The following is a 24,340-nucleotide window of genomic DNA, read 5'->3' as shown; positions in this document are numbered from 1 at the left end:
GGCCATCATTGGGAAGAGAGGCTCCTTGATCTTGCAAACTTTATATGACCCAGCACAGGGGAAGGCCAGGGCCATGAATTGCGAGGGGGTGGATAGGGGAGCAGGGGTGGGGGGAGGGTATAGGGAACTTTTGGGATAGCATTTGAAATATAAATAAAGAAAATATTTAATAAATAATTTTAAAAAAAGAATATCAATGTGACTTTTTTTCCCAGGAAATGGGAATCAATCTATCTCAAGATTCAGCTATAACACCCTTGCATATATATTCAGTGATACTTTACCTTACCATAAATAAATATCCTACTGCAAATAAACACCAACCATATTTATTGCTGCTCTATTTTTTAAATTTTTTATTCGATACTTTCATTATTTACATTTCAAATGTTATCCCCTTTTCTGGTCTCCACTTTAAAATTCCCTATGCCATCCACTTCTCCCTACTCATCCACCCACTCAATCCTGCTTCCCTCTACTGGCATTCCCCTACACTAGGTCATTGACCCTTCTCAGGACCAAGGGCCTCTCCTCTCATTTATGAGGAACAAGGCCATCATCTGCTACATCTGCAACTGGAGCCATTGGTCCCTCCATGTTTACTCTTTGCTTGGTGGTTTAGTGCCTAGAAACTCAGGGGTCTCAGATTGGTTGATATTGTTGTTCCTCCCAGAGGGCTTCAAACCCCTTCAGCTCTATTTTCATATTAGTGGTATTTAACACAAAATAACACAAAAATACCCTTGATAAGGTCTTTGTTTCCGCCTGAGACTTTATAATCCAGGCTTCTACTATCTCCATTTCTCTCAACATTCTTATATTTCCAGCATCCTATACGACATCCCACTGAGATTTGAATCTTCTAGACAATTACCAGACCAAATTCCAAATGTCACAATAATCCTCTCCCAATCATGGTCATGTCTGCCATTAAAAAAAAAAAAAAGACCTTTTACATATTTTTGTCTAGTTGGGGTTTCCACTATTGTGATAAAGCACACATGATAGTTTCCCATGACAATCATTAATTAAGACAACATGCCAAAGCCTTGCTTACAGACCTATCTTATGGAAGTATTTCCTTAAATAAGATTCTGTAATTATAGATATGTCTAGGCTTGTGTCAAATTGACAAAAACCCCAGCTAGCATACCAAGTAAACGTTGTGAAGTTCTTCTTATACAGGATGTCTGGTATTATAGATGCACACCATGGGGTGTGATAGGAATTACAAAACAAAACAAAGTTTCCTTTATCTTTCTTGAATATCATTGATAATTTTAGTAAAATAAATGTAGAAAATACTTATCTATACAAAGTATACATTTTCATGCCTTGTGCCTATCTCAAGAAAACAAAACAAACTAAAATGTGACATTCAATTTAGTAACAACTCAACATAGAATTCAACATTATTTTTCATTGATTTTTTTTTACTTTGATAAGTATTATCTTCTCTACTAGGAAGAAATCAACAAGACAGCTCAAACAAATTAAGAAATTAAGAAAGGATAATAACTCTCTATATATGTATAGATTATACAACAATCTATAGATACAGCAAATATTCTACTAATAAAAGAAAATCAGTACTAATTTAGTAAGAATTAGGGAAACAAAATTTTAACATGAGACTTGAGGGAATCCACCTGTAAATGACCTGGATGCCTTCGTCCTGAGGACTAGCTCTCATAACATTGGAGGCTTCTTTGCACGATGCCAATGGAGAAAAGGATTTTATAAGTCAATAAAAAAACAATGACCAGTTAGGTAAGATCTCATCATTGGTGCAATAGTGGACCTTTTTTAACCGAAGTAACCAATAACTACATAATTGGACTAAATATCCATTCAAAAGGAAGGGCTTAATATCTATATTGTAAACATAGCTAATTTCTAGGGGTTAGAGATGTAATTAACTCCAGAGAATTACACTTTGAAGCCATTTTCTTAAACCAATATAATTTCCTACTTTATTATAAATAATTATCCATAAACTTACAAATGACCATAATTTCCACCCATCATCAAGTAAGTTTGTTTTTGCCAAAGATGGAGATTAAACTGACTTTATTTATCTGATATAAAGAATCTTAAATTCTCTACATGGATGTAAAATATTGGCTGAATATGTACTGAACCTTCTTGATCAGAACGAATGCCTGGTTATATGATTTCAAAACCCAAATCCTTACAATACACACAGGTCCTACTGATCTATTTGTTACATCACATGAGACACATATAATATCTCCTTCAGTGACATGGATATTACATAAAGACTTTTTCTGAGCAGAAATTGAGTAGGCAGCTCATGGCCAATATTCATAAAACAAAGGATTAGTCTAAGAACATCAAGGAACTAAAAAAATAAAAAACTAGCATTAAGAAATTAAACAAACAGATAACATTAGACTATGGACTTAAATCCTTAATAAACAAAAAAGACAAATGGCTAGGACACACTTTTTAAAAGGGCTCAAAGTAATTTTGATTGGCATTTCTCAAATTATTGAGAATATTGAATACTTTAAGAGGTATTGATGAGGCACTTTTATTTCTTCTTTGAGCACTCTCTGTTAGGAATTATAGCTCACTTGTTTTCTTGACTATTCCTTGAATTCTTTAGGCATATGTAATATTAGTATTCTATCAATGTACATATGGTAAAAAATTCCTTTCCACATTGTGATAGATTGTATCATTCACTGTAATGAAGGCTTTATAAAGTATCATTTGTCAATTGTTGGATTAATTTCTAACTGAATTGATTCATAATGTGATAGTCCTTTCCATATCTATATATTTTAGGTAAATGTTTATACATCTTCAGGATGTTTCTATTTAATCTGTGGTCTTTGATGTGTCTGGAGTTTATTTTGTGAAGGATTATAGATACAGTCTAATCTCAGACTGCATGTGGGCAGTCTTTTTTTTTCCAGTACAATTTGTTGAAGACGTTTTTCTGCAAAATTTTCGCATCTTTTTCAAATATTTGATAGTTACCTGTGGTTACCTGAACTCGTTTTGGGTCTTTTATTTTGCTCCATTGATCTATATGTCTCTTTTTATGACATTGCCATATTGTTTTTATTACTGCATTTCTGCAATATATCTTTAAACACAACATTGAAATTCCTCCAATTTTTATTTTTCTTTTCTCTCAGGATTGCGTGGCTGTCTGGGGCCTTCTGTGGTTCTGTATGAACTTAGGATTCTTTTCCATTTCTCTGAAGAATGTAGTGGGGATTTTTATTGGTCTAGGATTGACTCTTAATTTCTCTTACTAGGATGACAGTTCTTCAGAATGCATAGTCACTGAGTTTTAGTGTGTGAAGTCTTTCCTCAGTCAGCTTCATTAATCCCTTTCTTCAGAGTTCAAAATTTTAATGTGGAAGTATTTTTCTTAGTTTTTCTTAGATGTTATGCCTTTTAAGGCTACTGAATGAAAGTTTTCTATGATTTCTGTCTTCAGGATGTTTGATATTGTTATTTAAAAGGGCTACTGATCTGTAGACTGATTCTGTATCTTGTCACTTAACTAAAATTGTAGATGATTTCTAGATGTTTCATATTGAATCTCTGGCTATCTCTTACTTGCATCTTGTCTATAAATAAGGATACTTTGATGTCTCTTCTTATCTTTCTCTCCTTAAGTTTTGCACTATTTCTTTAGCTAGTGTTTCAATAATAATATAGGTTTTGTTTAGATGTACAGACAGTGGAGAGTCCTGTCTTATTTCTGGATTTTCTGGAGAATGGGAAGCTACATCAAGAACACAGCTGATTCTGTGATAACATGAAGAAAGATGAAACATCAATCACTATTGTTTAGATTGAAAAGGGGTGCAGCCACTCATGGAAATCAGTTTGGGGAATTCTCAGAAAATTGAACACGAATCTACCAAGTGACCCAGACCAAAACAAAACCAACTCATTTGTGTGTATCCAATGAACTCTACAACCCACTCAACACATATTTATTCAGATTTTTTTTTACTTTTATTCTAATCACAATGGATAAGGAATGCAAACAATCTAAATGGTCTGCAATAGACAATAAAAAAGTGACACATATACACACTGAAATCGTATTCATCTGTAAAAATTAAACTATGAAAATTTCAGGTAAATGAGTGAAACTATTATTATTAGTACTACAGTAAATGAGATGACTCAGTCCCAAAAGGAAAAATACCTCATTCATCTTTTATTTGTATATTCAATTCTGTATCTTTTGCTGTTAGTATACAGCTAGGTGTACCTGCCGAGATCAGTAAAATAATGAAATCATGGAGAACTGAGGTAGAAGGATCTCTACAAAGGGAACTAGAAGTACATAGGTACTATGAATGTAGATATGAAAAATATGTAACTGAAACCTTAACCTGAGAGGGTGAGAGAAAATACAAGTAGAAAAAATACAAGGGAGTGGAAAGGAAGCAAGAATGGTAAAGCATGTATAGGGCAACATTGTTGTATGTTTATTTAAAACAGAACTTGTATGTATGATGGCATTGCTGAAGATAGCACACACTTTTCATGGGGGCCATAGGAAAAGCATCACGGTAGAACTGAGCTGGAAACTTCCTTCTTGAAGAGAGTATGTAGTATTAGAAGTACTGTATAAGCTGGCAGGAGAGAAAAGCAATAAAAGCCATCTCCTGCAGAAAAGTCTACAAACTACAATCGTCAACATGGTATGATATCTTCAAGAATATCGTAGAGATGATTATATCTTGAGGTAATAAACAGACACTCAACTGGACTTAAGAAAAGCTCAACAGGAGGGAACTCATGCTGGAAGCCCAGTCCATAACTGGCAATGATATTAAAGGTAGAAGAGAATATATGACTAAAATTTCCTTAGCCATTATAATTTTCAAATGTATTCTAAATACCTATATTAATGCCCACACATAAGTGAAGCTCTCACACATCATAAAGAATATCATTTTTCTGGATATTGAGAACATCCCTGAAATTGCTCAAAAACAGGTCAAGGAAGTGCCGAATATTCGTCCACTGATGATGCATCTGCAATGCAATACACCTCAGGTTAAAGGAACACTCAGAAAGACGGTACAACTCTGTGGACCAGGGAGTTTTCTAAGAAATAGTGTTCTTTTTTATATGGCAGAGAGCTGCACCTATGAAATCTTAAAGATATAGCAACACAATGGGAACACTAGTTGACTTGGCAACATGTTTGATGAAAATTTCATGAGATTGCACCCCTATATGAAGACTTATATACAATTAGTATCTAATTACATAGAGAAAACTTGATTCCCCTTGGATTAACTACTCTAGAGGTTACTCAAATTACAAGAGGACACACTCGATAAGCATGTGATCAACACAAAATGGTCAGATCAGATTTTATATGTGCATATGTCTATATATGTAATTATAATTAATAAGAATTATAGTTTAAGAATATCAGGCTATGCATTTTAGTGGCAGTGAGAAGTCATGGGATGATTTCAAAGGAGAATAGTAGGGTTAAAATGATGTAAATACAGTAATAATGTATGAAAATATGAAATTAGAATAAAACACCCATATTTTTCAATGATTCTGAATATAAGTGACTGCATCCGTAATGATGAGTAGTTAATCACAGAGGATAATTTGGATATTTTACAGATGGTTTTAAATTCTTTTGTGTGAAGAAAATAATTTCTTATTATTAAGAAAAATAGCTTCACATCTTTGGACCTCAAAGGAACTAAGGTTAAAAAGTACTTTAAGATTCTGTCTCCCCCCATTCAGAAGCACTTCCGTCAGGGATACAAAAATAACAACTGCCATCATTCAAGTGCTGAAAGAGGAGCTCTTATACACTGTTGGTGAGAGAGAGAGAGAGAGAGAGAGAGAGAGAGAGAGAGAGAGAGAGAGAGAGAGAGAGAGAGAGAGAGCAATCTAATGCATCCACATTGGAAATAAGTGTAGAAGTCCTTAAAACTCATCATGAGTTGAACTTATGCAAAGCCTGCTCCAGGGGAAATTTCATGCCCTGATATTTTAATCCTGATCAAAAGTCCATGTCTTGGGAAAAAATTCCTAAGGAAATACTGCTATTGTTACTATGTTAAATATTCATGCTGTTAAATGTCCTTCTAAGGATTTATGATTATACCTATATACATGGCAAGATATCAATCTTTATCTTTTCCCCCACAAGTGGATAGCTTTCGATGGAGAAATGCATTTGGTTTCAGAGATTAGATAATAAGAGACTGACTACTCAGACATACATGGTATACCTATAGTACACCTTATATCAATGCCACCACAGCAACCCACATTCAATGAACACGATGAACAAAGGAGTCAAGAAGAATGTAAGAGCAGGATGTTGGGAAGAGTGATGTGAAATTCTGCCGTGAGGTCATGACAGTGATATATAATCAAGATCTCACTTCAGCTATGGTTATCTCCACAACATATAGACAAGATCAGCTAGATAAATCCTGGACCAGATGGACCAGATGATTTTTCTCCCTGCCTTGCACTAGAAAGCTATAGGCAGTGGGAAACTGCTAAGGGGAGGCGGGGGTATTCCGTGTTGAAGAGATAGCAAGTTTTAGATTCCCTGCACTAGCAATCGATGGCCCCAGAATTGTGCACTAACTGGTCTGGTGGTTTATCTACAAAGAAAAATGAAAAAAATTAAGAGAGGGTTGTGATAGAAGGATATATGGTGAAAAGTTGGTAGGGAACTACAATAGTTATGTATATATTTCATCATATGCAGAATATAAATTTTTCTAAAATGAAAAAGATCAAATAAAAATAATAAACATTTGCAAACATTTTTCCACCACTGCCCCCACAAAATTAAAGTCTTTCAGAAAATTATCTTAATATTTTTTCCCTGACTCATGGGTATCCCATCCTTATTCATGAACATTTGTTACCAGGTTTTCAATATCTAGTTCTGGTGTGAACACTTGAATGTGGTGCTTTTATTTCCTCCATGAATGTCTGAATAGGCTTGAAAAAAATTCCATGTAGATCTGTTCTGCACAAATGTTCAGGCAACATTGGGAGGATAACTGCAACATTTTCAGGATTAAGACACATTTTAAATGTTTTGAAACATTACTGAAGCATAACTAGGAACATTTAATGTTAAACATGAAGAGGGTGGTGTCATTTAAGAGATTGAGTAAGTCAACTATATTTTCAAGAGTGAATTCATTTTGTTAAATTTGGTTCATTGACAGCTTTTCACGTGTGTTTTGACTATATTCATCTAACTCAATCAGCTTTTCCCAGGTCTACTACCCTTCCTTAACCTGTCGACTTTGTGTCCTTGTTTCTGTTGACATATTTTGTTTATATTATATTTAAGCTCAAGTTGCTTTCCCTAGATATTCTGGTATCCATTGAGATCATGGCTGGCTAATCAGGTGCTACACACTCTTAGGAAAAACTCATTTCCTAGTAGCTAACAATTCCCAATAGTTTTGTGGCAACGGGTATGTTTATGTATCCATGCCCATTGTTCATGCTGACGTTGGGTCTATTTGGGGATTTCAGAGGTTTTGTATTTGTCATTATTTTCTTAAAAATCTATAATCTATCCTTTTTTTGTTACCCTTTAAATAGTAATTTGAGAAATTCATTAGGTAAATTTGAGTGTGTACATTTCCACAATATGCATTAATCCTATTACTTGGCTCTGTTTGCTATATTAGAATACTGTATTCTTTGCACCATTTGACAGTATGTTACAGATCTGTATTAGATTCAGATTATGGCTACCTGTATTAGACACATATTATGGCTACCAAAGGAGCTATCCTTTCTCCTTTCCCCTGCTTCCTTAGTCTAGTTTTCTAAAAGAAAACTTACGAGTAAAGGTTGATTGGCAGTACAGGATGATAAATTAGTAAAGGCTGATGTTGTCACTTTGAAAGCAGCCAGGAGCCCCATAAACCAGTACCTGAAATGAAAAGTGCTACAAGTATTCAATGGACAGATTAGACTATAAAGACAGTGGTTTTCCTATATGTTGCTGTTTATCTAGATATACAGTCCAAATATTTGGCACACATAAACTTGAATTTGATGGAGAGATATGTTATTTAAAAAAATAGACATGAACAGTGAGGCTAAGAGTTACTGGCTCTAGGAGATAAGCCCAACCTTTTTCCTATTTGAATAGCCTGAAAAGCTATTATAAAAGTCTGGGTTTCAACGGACAGATTTCATGTTGGCTTCAAGTTTAAAATAATACAATGTCATAATTCAGATGTCTTCAATGACAAAATATCATGTGACCAGTTATAGGACTGAGAACTTTTTTCAAAATGATTTAGTTGTGAGGTAACCTGGACATTTTAGGGTGTATCCTCAACTGTTTTCTCCAGACAGTCAGAACGTCCCAGGACTTAAACTCCCTTGAAGTTTCAGATAGATTTTACATTCTTATTTAAAAACATCTAAGGCACAGTGACATTTTCCAAAGATATGTACTGAAGAAGGATTTGTGCTCCCCTCTTCCAATCATAAGAAGAAAGATCCTAAAAGAACAATTACTCCCTGTGATTTGAAAAAGCAAAAGCACTGTCTTCCTACCATAAATATGCTTCTAAGTTATTAATGTTCATAAAAACTATGAGTTCACAATCCAGTACCCACCACATTACACAGCCACAAGCACATTAGGTAGTCCACTCCCATTTCACAATGAAGTGTTTGTTTTACTAAATGAACTGCCTCAGCTCCCTTTGTCTCCCTCCTAGATTTTTTTCCCATTGAGAATCCAATATCTGAGAGATTGCTATATTAAGAATAGAAAGATGGATCTGATCAATTTCTTCTTCGCTTGCTCTCTTCTTCCATGAACTGTTTGAAGATGTTCTGGACTTGTAGACTATCAACCTGAAAAGCTGAACTACCGTTTGTGATACTGGGACACATTCTTCATTCAGTTTTTAGATATCCTCCGTCTTACTTCCATGTTACTATCATGAATGTTCCTCGGCAATGCAAGGAAGGCTGTGTGAAATATTAGCACATATGTCTGATTTTCGGCGTCTGTTTTCTAAGGAGACTGGAATTGTAAATAAAGTAAGTAAATTCAGAGACAGAAAATAGATATATAGGATTGGATTTTGGAGTCAGTTTGCTTTCTGTCTTGAAGGTAGTAAAAATCCAATTGCTATTGAGAAGAAAAGGGAGTGACTGCTTCAGGATTAATATGGTTTAAATATGTCTGCTATAGGGCAATGTATGACAATTTCATTCTTTTTATAATTAGTTAATTAATTAATCAATTAATTAATTTACAGTCCAGATTTTATTCCCTTCCTGGTCCACCCTCCAACTGTTCAATATCCCATAGCTCCTCCCCACCCCCATCTCTAAGAGAATGTTCCCACCTCCTCCTACCCCACCAGACCTCTAAAATCCCTGGGGCATCCACTTTCTTGAGGGTTAGGTGCATCTTCACTGACTGAACCCAGACCAGGCAGTCCTCTCCTGTATACATGTTGGGGACCTCATATTAGCTGGTATCTGCTGCCTGGTTGGTGGTTCAGGATTGGAGAGATCTCAGGGGTCCAGGTTAATGGAGAATGCTGGATCTCCTACAGGTTTGCCCTCTTCTTCAGCTTCTTCCAGCATTTCCCTAATTCAATCACGGGGTCATCAGCTTTGGTCCATTGGTTGGGTGCAAATATCTACATCTGACTCTTTCAGCTGCTTGTTGTGTCTTCCAGAGGGCAGTCATGATAGGTCCTTTTTTTTGTGAACACTCCATAGCCTCATAATTGTGTCAGGCCTGGAGCCCACTTTTGGTCTTTCACTGGACCTTCTTTTCCTCAGACTCCTCTCCATTTCCATCCCTGCAGTTCTTTCAAACAGGAACAGTTATGGGTCAGAGTTTTGATTCTGGGATGGCAACCCCATCCCTCACTTGATGTCCTGTCTTCCTTCCAGAGGTGGGCTCTATAATTCCCTCTCCCAACTGTCAGGCATTTCATCTTAGGTCCCTTCCTTTGAGTCTTGAGACTCTCTCACCTCCCATGTCTCTGGTGAATTCAGGAGTGTCCCCACAACCTCCTACCTCCCCAGGTTGCTGGTTTCCATTCTTTCTGCTGGTGCTCAGGGCTGTAGTCCTTTTCCCTCACCCAATACAAGATCAAATTCCCCTCTTCCTCACGCCCTGCCTCCACCCCTTCCACTTTTCCTCCCAGGTCCCTCTCTTCCCCTGCCCTTGTGATTGCTTTAATAGCTGAGTAGTATTCCATTCTTTTGTGGGACATCTGGATTGTTTCCAGCTTCTGGCTATCATAAACAAGGCAGCTATGAACATTGTGGAACACATGCCCCTGTGTCTTGGTGGGTCATCTTTTGGGTATTGTCACAAGAGTGGTGTTGCTGGGTATTCAGGAAGATTAATTTCTAATTTTCTGAGGAACGTCCAGATTGATTTCCAGAGTAGTTGTACCCATTTGCAATCCCACCAGGAATGGAGGAATGTTCCCCTTTCTCCACATCATCTCCAACATGTGTTATCACCTGAGTTTTTGATCTTAGTCATTTTGTTTGGTGTAATGTGAAATCTCATGGTCATTTTGCTTTGCATATCTCAGATCATACGGACTTTTAACATTTTTTAGGTGCTTCTCAGACATTCAAGATTCCTATGTTATGAATTCTCAGTTTAGTTCTATACCCCATTTTTTTGATTGGATTGTTTGGTTTTTTTTTTGGTAATTAGCTTCTTGAGTTCTTTATATATTTTAAATATTTTCCCTCTATCGGATATGGGATTAGTGAAGATTTTCCCCAATCTGTAGGTTGCCAATTTGCCTTATTGACTATATTCTTTGGCTTACAGAAGATTTCCAGTTTCATGATGTCCCATTTATCAATTCTTCACTTTAGCTCAAGAGCCATTGAAGTTCTGTTTAGGAAATTTCCCCTGTGCCAATGAGTTCAAGGCTCTTTCCCACTTTCTCTTCTATTAGATTCAGTGTAGCTGGTTTTATGTTCATTCTAAATTCTGTGGTTTTTGACTGACAGGACATTTATGAAGTGATTTAAAAAAGACTAAGTCACCATGAATGTATTAATCCTATCACCACCAGAGTGGTTTGCTATTTTGTGTGTAGAATTGCTAGGAAAGTGAATCCATTCATTTCTGCTTTTCTTACAATTTTCCACCCATGTGCCTTCAGTTTGGGCATTAATTTCCTTTTCAACCATGCCCTTGATCATGAATTATTTTTCAATCCTCAGAACTCTTAGAAATAAATTTTCTTCAAGATATCTAAAGTGTTTAGATATCTTTTACAGCAGGGGAAAATTGACAAGAGAGATCAAGTAGGTGATCTGGATGAACTATAATTATGACAATTTTGAAGGTAACTTAATTTCTCAGGGTAGGGAAACTGCTGAGGAGAGAGTGACAAGTGAACGGTAGAACCTTGGAAACCTGACAGCACAGGGGAAATCTCCGTATTTGACTGACAGTCATAAAGGGGACTCCCATATCCCCGTTGACTCAGAGTGACTATGATCTCGGAGTGCAACCATGCTCTGAGAACTGAGCACAGGACATTGAGTGGTTGTGGACAGAATCTTCACAGTTAAGTAGAATCATACCTTTTTGTCAGGATTAGGGACAGATTTTGAAAGTAGGAATCACGCATGAAGACACAAGCTCAGTCTTGTCTACACATCATGGGAAAAGTTGAGAGGAGTCATTAGCTTGAATTCTTCTGACATCTGTATTGCTCTCTGACAATGCAGAGTCCCTCTGTCTGATTTTTTGAACCTACCCTGGCTCATGGATAAAAAGATGCCAAAGTGTGAACCTATGTAAAGATAGACAGTTGTTAAACTGTACTCCATCAATGAACTGCCATTTAGGAGCACAATGAAAGGAAATTATTCAGGGTACACAGCTGTGAGCAAAATTCCTGCTTGCCATTTAATATGGAGACAGAAGTGGTCTAAAGCATATACAAGAACTAATTCCTCAGTTGTGATAAAGGACTGTAGATAATGATCAATACATCAGAGAATAAGAGAAATATCACAGCATCCCAAGGTCGTATACATACATTACACAGACTTGAAAAACGGGAACACATCTAGTGATCTTCTTGGCTCACTTTACTGACCATGTGAATATTTACCCAAAGTGCATCTCACAACTTAGTAGTGAGGAATTGAGTTTGTGTTCTTGTTGAGTACCTTTATTCATCAATGCTGGGATAAAAGAATACACTTTACCACCAGTAGCTTTCCTTACAAAGACCATGACAACCCTTGAATTCTGAAGGATTTCAAATTGGAGACTGATTGCATTATTCTGATAATTTCTTAGCAACAGCAGTTATCCAGCAGTAGAATAATTGCATAGAAATGTTTCCGTTTTGTAAAGAGATCCAATACAACCATATTAAAAGCTAATGTCTACTTTAGTTTGGGCATTTCTCCCTTAACTTTTCTGTATTCGTCAGAATGACCATTACCTGGCTTGCATAACAATCATCATATCTATATATTTCACAAAGCAAAACTTCAGACCTAAGAAATAGTTACAAACAAAGGAGATCCATTAACTGACTTATTAATGGACCTTGTGGTTCACTGATTTAATATTTTCCTCTAGATGACATAAGTAGATGACTTTAAAAGACAGAGTGATAATATATTTGGGGGACAGATTAGCTCACAATGTTATCCAGGAGTGTGTGCTTCTGAGTGTGTGTGCATGTGTGTGTATGTATGTGGTGTGTGCATGCGTGATCTTAATGATTGCAGTATATACATTTATTGGTAATAAAAATATACCAATATAACTTCTAGAGCTGAAACAGTGTAGTTTGAGGATTATGTGTTAGAAGTAACACTAATTTCTTATCATTGCACCCTGTCAGTTGGTGATTCTCTACTTGAGTTCTGCACAAAGTCCAGTGAGTTCAATGGGGTTGTGGCAGGTGAAGCATCTAACTGAGTGGTATATATATATCTTCCATAGAAAATGGTCCATATAACAAAGAATACACAAAATTTCACAGTGACCCAAGGATATATGCATACATTGGTTAGGTTTGAAAAATTGGAACATATATACTAATCTTCTTGTCTCACTATATCACAAATTAATAGTGAGGAAGAGACATTTCATGCCTGTCAAATACTTTCATTCACTGGACTGAAAGCATGTATAATATCAACAATATCATCCACCTCTCTGTTCTCTCTGTCTCTGTCTCATCTCTCTCTGACACACACACACACACACACACACACACACACATATATATATATTATATAATATATATATATATATACACACACATATTTTATATATATATTATATATATATATATATATATAATTTAAATTAATAGAGTTTATAATGTAAATTATATATTCCATTCCATAGTACGGCTGCTTTCTTGCTTCTTGGACAGAATAGAGACCACTTCTTTTTTGGTAGTATCGAATGCTCAGTTCTGTTGTTCACAGTGCTCTCCTCATACACCAAAAATCCTTTTGTACATTCATATTGAGAGAAGGACTATATCAGCAGAAACATGGTTATTAGAACCAAACATAATTCTTTTTTAGTATATGTTTTTAAGTGGAGTCAAGCAACACAAGTCTAAATGTCAAGACTGGCTATTTCCTCTAGATTTAAACAAACAATAGGTAAGAAAATAGGTGAAAAAAGTATCATACAAACAGGTTATTTTTCATGCCCCCCAAAGATTTGTTGCAAATGAAAGAATTTTCAGCCATTTTTTGAGTATTTCCTAAAAGATAAGTAAAACAACTGTAAGTTGGAAAGGCATATTTCAGACATTTATTATGTATTCTCGGTCTAAATGATAACTTCTAGCCTTGTGATTGCTTCTTCAAAATTCATTCTTTATAGATTATGAGTTTATTAATGCTAGCTTCATCCCCATTGTTCTAGTAAACAAAGGTTTATAAAAGACTTACATGACCTTAGTATTCATATGAAACAGACATTGTGTGCACACCAAATTTCACTATGTTATCAGTTACCATAAAACTAATGAACAAATCATGAATAGACCTAGGTTATAATGTCATATTTAGAATATTTTCCAAGTAATTCATTTTAAACAAAAAAGACAAAGATTCACATATTGCATCTGATTTTTGTATGAGTTCATTTTGTCTTTCTATTTTAACCATTATGACTCAATGTTAAGAGTGTTTTTGACATACACAAGTTGGTACACTTACCTATACTCTAGTGGAAATCTTACTAAAAACCATAGCTCTGGTATTTTGCTAACCACTGTCAGCCTAACTTTTCACAAAGTTCTTCTTATAGGAAGCATCAGCCAATTTGTTTGTTTGTCTGTTTCCATTTTTGCTCATTTTAGAATTAAGTATGAAACTCAGTTGCAGTTCTCTTTGTTTTTACTGTTTTCAAATTCCAAGTCCAGTTCAGTACTTTAGTACACACTGCTTTTAAGTTTTTCTTTGTTATACACAACATGGCTTCAATAATATTTTAAATAGTAGAAGAAAGAAATACAATAGAATTAAAGAAATTAAATTTCTTACTCATTAAAATAATTTTAGTGTATCATAACCTGTACACAATGTTAGCATTCAAATATGCCTATAAAGAGAGGTTTTGTTTTGTTTTTTTTTTTTGATACAGGGTTTCTCTGTATATCTCTGGCTGTCCTGGCACTCACTTTCTGGACCAGACTGGTCTCGAATTCAGAAATCTTCCTGTCTATGCCTCCAGAGTGCTGGGATTAAAGGCATGTGCCACCATGCCCAGCTAGAAAGAGAGTATTAATACTTTGAATCCCTTCAGTAAATAACAACATTAAAATCATTCTACTTACCTCTGGGTAACACTTTCACTGAAGGATTTGATAAATGCTCTCTGTTGCCAATATTTATGACAATGCTTATCCCAGACAACAAGATTTTTCTTTGAAAGGGCTGACCCAACATCTTCCATGTTACTTTTCTCTCTTCACTGCAGACTCAAAGTCACAGAATTAGTTTTTCAATAATCATATATCTCTGCCAGGAAACAATATACCATATACATTCCTGGGCCATTGCTTCTTCAGGTTTCCTGGTCTTGAAATGTTTTCAGTATTCCCTCAATATCATGCTATTCTAGGAATGCAATCAGCATGGAATCCTTATTATGGAGGAACATCAGACAACCTCACAGGCTCACCTCTCCTGTAAAATGGATGACATCCTTTCTTCACATCTAGAGTCAGATGGTGCTCAGATGTTGTGAAACATCACAGAGAAAGACATCTTGAGTTTGATGAAAGCAGGAAGATTAATTATTTTTCTCCCTGTACATGATTTTGTCTTTGCGATGAAGAATATTTGGAAACATTTTTATTAAAAAAGCAAATGGAAAATACCTAAGGGAGATTGATCCAACTAAAAATGATCATACTTTTAACTTTTTGATAAAGCGTTTTGCATTTTTATTCCTTTTAATTAAAATATATTTTTATCATTTCCCACAGTCATTTCTTCTACCCAGACATTCTCAATTGCCTTCCCTCTGATTCTTTCCATGACCTTCCCTGAACTCCCAAACTTCTAACCTCTTTGTATTTGATTATTCTTTTACTCGCACAAGTACATGCACACATACAAACATTCGCACACATACACACACATGTGTAAGTGATCACAAATTTATAACTACATTCACATGAACCTTCACTTGATGATTACTTACATGTAGTTTTGGCAGTGGCCGTTTTCTAGTGGGTTACAAATTAGGGGGCTCATCCCTGGCAAAGATTAATTTTTACAGTAGCCAGTAGCCAATGGTTGCCTGCTTTTTTTTTTTTTTTTTTTTTTTTTGCTAATGATGAGACTCTGTGAGATTTTCAGCATGCTCACTAATGTTGTCATTTTTTTTCTGGTCTTGTTTAGACAGTCATTTCTAGCAGAGATTATTTCACAACAGACTTCCTGGTACACTGGTTTTTACAATTTTTCAGCCTCCTTTTCTATGATGTACACTTAGCCATAAATGCAGGGCCATGTATCCATGGCAACTGGGCCACCAACAAGCTGTCGGTGTCTGAAGTATGCCTAGTGATGATTGTCTGTGATTGTCTCCACTTACTACAAAGAGAAGTGGCTTCGAGGATGGGGCAGGATGTACACTAATATGCCAGTGTGAATCTCTTTATTTTTTTAATATTCTATTGATTTTTTTTTGTGAAGTTCACATTGTGTACCCCAATCTCTCTCAACTCCCCTTCCATTCACACCTGCCTTCTGCCTTTGCAACCTCCCCTGAAAAGTAAAATAGAAAGTAAAAGTAAGAGAGAATTAAATACAAACAAACAAACAAACAAAACTGTTATAGGGGAAGCTATACATGCTATTATAGAGCCAGAAAACAATTGAAATAAAAAAAATGACAATTAATCTCATGTGGTATTTTCTCCTATCAGGCTGACAATAACACTAAATGAATTGCTGATGAAATGCTATTGTTTAGAGTATAATTAATAACAAATAGCCATGTGTTCTATATCAATAAATCATATCAACTGACAAAGCTTAGGGAAATGGAAAACAAACAGTTCTTAAAAGCAAACAATTTTAATGACCCATATTGAGTAGTGACTGGTACATTTAAATTTCTCTATTATATATAATCAGATTATGCATTGATGTAAGAGTTCTGGGCAAAATTGATGGAAAAAACAAACAAACAAACAAAACAAACATGTGAATACTAAGATACATCCAAGCATTTATCTTTCCTATTTGAACTGTACTGGTGATATTTAATCGTTATTTCTGCTATTATCGTAGCATCACCATCATACCATCAGCATGTCTTTAGCATCTTATATTGCATAGGTACTCCTGTTGGGTAAAATAAGACACAGTGGATGGAAGAGTATCAGCCTTTTGCTTCTCAATGTCCGTATTTCCCCTCTGTTGAATAGTACAGGACTCAGGCAACATTTCCTATGTCACTGAAGCTGATGATCTTCAATAAGTCTATGTTCACTGTCTGGTTCCTTCTCTCAGTGGTCCTGCCAATTTCAGGTCCATATCCCAAAAAGTATCTGAAGAACAAATAAAGACATTGAGCTAGCTGAGGAAAATCATTCTATCCTAATGTTCTTCAGGTCTCAGGCAGCCTGGGACCTCTTATTCCTGCTTCATCCAGTGCCACTTATTTCTTTAATAGAAATGTGGGTAGTCAGCTGAAAGGGATGAGTTTTATGAATCATATACTTCAGCAAATGTTATATCAGAGTATTTATATACATATAAATGATATATATTATATTTGTAATCATATCTTACTGTGCTTTTCCAAGTTTTCAATTCTTATTCCCTTCTCAAGCATTTTCCATCATTATATTATATTGTTTTATGTTTTTATTAGATATAATTAGACATTACCACACCCTACTCCTATGTAAAACTTCATTACCACCAGATATCATTTTACTTTTCTTTTATTGGGTATTTTCTTTATTTAGATTTCAAATGTTATCCTCTTTTCCAGTTCCTTTATGGAAACCCCCTAAACCATCTCCCCTCTCCCTTTCATATCCCACCCTTCCTCTCCCTGCTTCTATGAGGGTGTTACCAAACCCACTCACCCACTCCCACCTCCCTGTCCTGTCATTTTCCTACACTGGGGCATCTACCCTTCACAGAACCAAGGGCCTTGCCTCCCATTTATGTCTGACAAGGCCATCCTATGCTACCTATGCAGCTGGAGCCATGGGTCCCACCATGAGTACTCTTTGGTTGATGCTTTAGTCCCTGGAAGCTCTGGGACATCTGGTTGGTTGATACTGTTGTTCTTCCTAGGGGATTCCAATGTCCTAGACCTAGCAGTGTTCCTTTAGATCCCAGGTGAAAAGAGCAATAGGGAAAAGAAAGAAAGAAGAATATCTCTTGTTGGTGGTCTTGTCATACTGATTTTTAAAATTCATTATAACCAACCAAAGAGCATAAACAGGCTGATCTGAGGCTCCTGATCACATATATAGCATAAGACTGACTGCCATTTCTGACCTCAGAGGGAGAGAATGGGCCTAATCCTATTAAGACTTGATGGCTTCTGGAAGGAGGACGCCCAGGAGGGGACACACTCTCTGAGGCAAAGGGGAGGAGGAATAGGGGAATGAACTGTGTGAGAGGACACTGGGAGTGTGAGCATCATTTGGGATATAAATAAAAAAAATTGATAATAATAATGAAGTATGCAAAATAAATAAATAAAGAATAAACCTTGCATAAATGGTAATTTATGCTCTTTCACTCTTCTGTTAAAATGTATGGTGTATAAATGTCATAAAACCATGAAATGTACTTTACCACCCTCATTTACTGCCATGCAGTGTGAAACTGAGTGTTCTGACTGAGTGACTTCCTGCTTGTCAACTTGACCATATCTGGAATAAACTACAATCCAGAACTGTAATGCTCACCTGTGATCCAGATCTTGAGGCTGGAAGACAAAAGTTTCTGACCTGGATCTTGGCATAGAGATATTAAGGTATAATGACCATGAAAAACTCAGGACCAGAATATGCCTTTAATCCCAAGAGATTGAGGCAAGGAATATCTCTGAGTTCAAAGTTAGTCTAGGACCAAGCAAGTCCCAGATCCAGGCATGGTAGTACACACCTTTAATCTGGGCCACACTTTCTGCCTGAGACCTTCATAAGGACAATGGAAGAAGGCAGATTCACTCTTCTTTGCCTGTTTGCATTAACTTGCCAGCACATGTGTTGGAACCTACTTCCACAGAAGACCAGCTGAAACAACTAGCCTCGAGGAACTGAGCAACTACTAGATTCTTTGACTTCCCAAGCACAGCTGACCACCATTGGGTTTTAGTTGGACTACAGACTGTAAGTCATCCCAATAAATTCCCTCAATATAGGAAGAGACATTCCATAAATTCCGTGACTCTAGAGAACCCTGACTAATACACTGAGTGAGGGATGATAGATCTTTGCAGAGTAATCACTGTAGGGAAAGAATCATTATGATAAATATTTAAGAACAAATAGTACAGGAACTTATTTTGTTATAAACTAAAAAAAGAAACAGCTGTAAATAGAGAGCTGCCCTATAAGAATAATAACCCTTCTTAAAAAATAATACCAGAAAAAAATCAAAATAAGGACCAAACATCTTCATTCATAAGCCTTACTTTCCAAGCTGCTGATGGTTTAAAAAAAATGGCTAAATGATAGGGGATGAAAAGTTATCAAGGCAAAATCAGACAAAATAATATATTCATCCAATATACATGTAAATATTTTCTCAATTCAGTAAGTGACAATACATGACACTGGCATCCTTTCATTATTTTTAAATACATTGGCAACAGAAATACAGATGGTTTAAAGAATGATTTAAATATGTGAACGATACCTTCAAATCCAGAATATTTAGGTCCAGTCAATAGGAAGTCCACGATAGTATATATTTGATGGTAAACGATTTGTTCTGAACGATTTAAGAATAACATTTTCATGTCTCAAAATCACATTACCCAAGAGAATTTTAAAACATTAATGTCACGGTGGTCTTAGGACAGATCATACCGCTATCCTTTGCCATCTCCCAACTTGAAACCTTTGCATGAATCACAAACCAAACTCAGTTGTAGTTATATTAAGACACAGATTGCTCACAGCTATGGAATTTAAAATTCCCCTGTCCTCTATATGTGCTGTGGCAGTTACTACTGTATCTAATTTGAGCAGTCCCTTATACACCTGCTGTCAGAAAGTTCTACCTGAGTATCTTTGCACTTTTGTGTCTCCAGCTCCTGGTGTAAATATTTTTGTGTCCAGTGTGCAGACAAGTTTGAATGTTTCCCTCTTTGGTTCCTGTCTTGATGGTATCCTCCCCATGTGTTACACACATTAAGATACACAATATGATCTTCAACAAAGCATTTGATAATCCTATTAAAATGGGGAAGGAAAACATCCTGCAAGATATTCAGTCACATGTACAGATTCACATTTGACCCAACAGGCATTTCCTTCCTTACTTACAGTGGCTCTTTGATGTCTGTCCAGAGTCTGTTACCTGAGTGGCTAACCTGACTAAAGTTTCTGTATGACTTCTAAGCTTTTACTCCCCTTTGGGACCACCCTTTTCTGTCCCTCAGTTTATTTATCTTTATTATTCTAAAAATAAAACTAAATCCTTTCGTAGCTTAAATTACATTCTAAGGTCCTCTTGAATTAACTTGATGCTCACAATATTAGGTCTAATAAAAACTTTTACTTTCCTATTGGAAATTTTCCGAGAGGGAAATTGGCAGAGCCTGGATCGTGATAGCAGAGCTGTTGCCCTTTCCTAAATCAAATGGGCAAAAATCTCATAGTTCATGCACACTTGATGCTTTATAATGACGCTAAAGACTGGCGATGTGCCATTTAAACAAGTGTGCTCTCTGAAATCACAAGTCAGATTTCCTTCAATCTACACTGAATGTCTCATAGCTCTAAGACTATTTTATTATCAGCTCAGAATTTTTCAGGACTATCAACTTGATCTTCTCTGCTCACATGAAGGACTTCTTAACTCCATTGCAACAGAGTATCCATTTTACCACATATCTGAAGCCATAAACAGAAATGTTGATCAATTAACATAAATTGCGTCTTCCTGGGATAGTAATTCTCACTGTTTTAATATGGTCAATTGTTCTTGGTATTTCAAAGAGATTTTTTACAATAATCTTCATAAAAATAATTGGCTTGCTGTTGAATTCATTATTACAATTTGCATATGAAGGTATTTCTGTCATTTGAGTACAGTTTTATTGTCTCGGGTCATTCTTGAAGCTATTCAAAACTCTGCTGTCGAAGTCTGCAAAACATTTTATCTTTATTAAAGAGCAAAATTTTAGGTTAAAAAAGATGAGGATACCTAAATGGAACAAAACCTGCATATATTTCTACTGAAAGCAAAGGAGTAAGTCTCTGTGATGTTCTTGAATGTTAAAGTTTATCTGTGATTTTTCAAACTTCACCAATTGCCTTTGATAAGTTGCTACAAAGTGTCAGTGGTTTCATTTTATTTATTTTGCTTTCTGTTTTTTGGATATTGTTACAGTTAAATTTAGATTTGTAGGTAATTTTGCCCTATATTCACTGGTACTTTAATAAGTTCTGCTCAGGTAGCTTTTGAGAAAAACCTGCGTTACTGTAACAATATTGTACATAAGCCCATAAATATATACTTGGTCTCTATAAACCAAAATAATAATGATATTTCAAGAAATGAGGGACATTATCAATTTATTTTATAGATTTGAAAGCAAGTGCTATCAGAAGACTGTAATTTCAACTTGATTTTTTTTTTTTTACCGTGTCTGTGTCAAAAGCATTTTTAGCCCGAACTTTCCCCAACTCACAAAAATATCCAAATAATCCCCAAAGAAAAGCATTCATGCATTTGATGTTTCCAGTTCAATAGTGAAACTAAACCTGAAAACTTGCCTTATTTTCTTTCTGTATTTCTTGAAAAAATAAAAAGTACAGTTAAGTAACATACAAAGATATTCTTAATTTTTGAAGTATGATATGTAAAACCATACGTAAGAAGCAAACTGTAATTCTAAAATAAGATTAAAATGTGCAAGTGAAACTTTTCTTAAAGGATAAAACTGATGTTGAATGCTTTTGTCATTTTTGAAGATGAAGCAAATAGTAACATTTCTAAGAGGTATTAGTTGTTTTGATATTAAATAAATCTTTTACCTCTTAAACATATTTGAAATATTGTATTTTCTTAATACATGCATAACTACCAATATACAAGGACCGGCCATGCAAATAGCATTTTAAATTCTTTAAATACAAGGTTTCACTCAAAAAAATGCTTGCTTGGAATTTTTTCCCCCAATCAGATGGTGATACTATTGGAATCCTTGTGAATATATACAAGGTGGTTCTATTTAAAGGATATAAATTATCGAGGCATGAGCTCCGGGGTTGTATAGCTAGCCCTATCTTTCTATTTTCATTGGTATTTAAAATACCCAGGTTAAGACATCAGTCTTATACAGCTACCACTGTACAGTTGCCTGCCACCATACAGTTGTCTGCCAGTATGGCTTTCCGACTGTGATGGATTATCACCTCCTCACATGCTTGTTAGCATGGCTTCCCTACAGTTGTAGACTGTATCTTCTCAGCACACACCTGCTCCTATGGCTTCCCTACTGTGACATATTGTTTGTCCTCAGTACATGAGCCAAAAATAAATTTCCTTATCTAACTTGCTTATTTTCAGTATTGGCCACAGTGATGAGACAGTAAACCTATTGAGAAAATCAGGGCTGTGATTCTGAGGTTGCAGCTATGTTAAACCTGGCTGTATTGCTCATATATCCATGAAAAATTTACTACAGGAATGTGGAAGGATTTCACGATGCAGAACTGAAAAATCCACAGAATGTAATGGCTCTTCTAGTAGAATTCTGAAGTAAAGAATCCTAATAAGAATGTGGATTCAAGCTGTAGAAGGCAACAGAAGGAAACTTGAATTTTATTGCAAATTATAATTGCGATTATTCATATTACGTTTTGGCAACTAATATATCTTTAGTTCATGTCCTAAAACCTTGAATGAAGCAATTTTTTTAAATAATGAATGAATTTACTCGACAGATTGAATTTTAAAACAGAACAGCACCCAGGCAATGGCATGATTATTGCTCATTGCTTTCGGCCAAATTCGCAAAAGGAAAGAACAGAAGGGAAGGAAGAAAGGTATAAAATTTGAACAGCTTGATGAAAAAGTGAATGAGCACATTTAAAATTTCAGATGATGTGGCTGTATTAGTTTTATTATTGCTGTGATAAGATACTCTGATATAAAAATACAAAATCAACACAGCAGGAAAACGTTCAAATCGGCTCACTGTTCAAGGATACAGTTGATTATATCAGAAGAGTCCCGTGGGAATGCATTTGAAGCTGCTGCTCATGGGGCATCCACAGTACGAAGAAGAAGACATGAAAGTTTGTGCTCAGCTCACTTTCACATGTTTATATAACGAAGATCAATCCCTGGGAATGGAGCTACACACAAGAAACATTTCTTCCAACAAAATCCCTTCCTGTCTGCGCCAGCACCAGGTCACCTAGGGTGCAGAGTGGGCGGACACCCCCATGGTCCCTAGGGGACTGCCCAAGCAATCTTAGGATCACTGGTGAGTGGAACACAACTTCTGCTCCAATCCAATCGCACAGGAGACCTGGGACACCACTAGGGAAGCAGAGAACTGGCCTGACCAGGGGCACAAATCCCTTCTGGTCTGCACCAGCACCAGGTCACTTAGGGCATGGATTCAGAGAACACCCTCACAGTCCCTAGAGGACTGCCCGAGCAATCTTAGGATCACTGATGAGTGGAACACAACAGCTGCTCCAATCCAATAGTGACAGACCTGTGACAGCAGGAACAAGGACACCAGAGCCTTTCCTGACCAGAGGCTCAGGTTCTTTTTAATCAGTTCAGGTTTACCTTGGTTACAAACAGACCGGACAATCCCACGGTCCTCAAAGAAGACATCACTTCCACACACTGTAACACGACCAGGATCTTAGGACAACAGGATCCCAGGATAGCAGAAGCTGGGTCACACAGGATAACAGGAGTGTCTCAGAGGAGCTTGACTGCCAAGAACTCAGACACACCCAGAATCTCAGGTTCTCAGGAGCCCACAATCAAAGAATCACGAAGAAATATGGACTCTGAGAAGTCCTGAATCAACTGGGATTATAGGAAGCTCAGGCTCCATTCAGATATATTGAGGGCAGCAAGCCCTAGAGATAATCAGATGGTAGGAGGCAAGCATAAAAACAGAAGCAACAGAAACGAAGGTTACTTGGCATCATCAGAACCAAACTCTCCCACCATAGCAAGTCCTGAATACACCATCACACCAGAAAAGNAGGACATGGATTTAAAGTCACTTCTCATGATGATGATGATGATGATGATGATGATGATGATGGAGGACTTTAAGAAGGAAACACTAGAAATAACAGGTAAACAGATAGAAGACTTTAAAGTGAAAACACAAAAATCCCTTCAAGAGTTACAGGAAAACACTACCAAATGCTACCAAAAGGAGATGGAATTGAACAAAACCATCCAGGATCTAAAAATGGAAGTAGAAAGAATAAAGAAAACCCAAAGGGAGACAACTCTGGAGATAGAAACCATAGGAAAGAAATCAGGAACCATAGATGCAAGCATCAGCAGCAGAATACAAGAGATGGAAGAGAAAATCTCAGGTGCAGAA

The sequence above is a fragment of the Mus pahari genome, chromosome 18 (assembly GCF_900095145.1).
Source record: "Mus pahari chromosome 18, PAHARI_EIJ_v1.1, whole genome shotgun sequence".
In the NCBI taxonomy this organism is placed as follows: domain Eukaryota; kingdom Metazoa; phylum Chordata; class Mammalia; order Rodentia; family Muridae; genus Mus; species Mus pahari.
Note: the sequence above shows the minus strand (reverse complement) of the source record.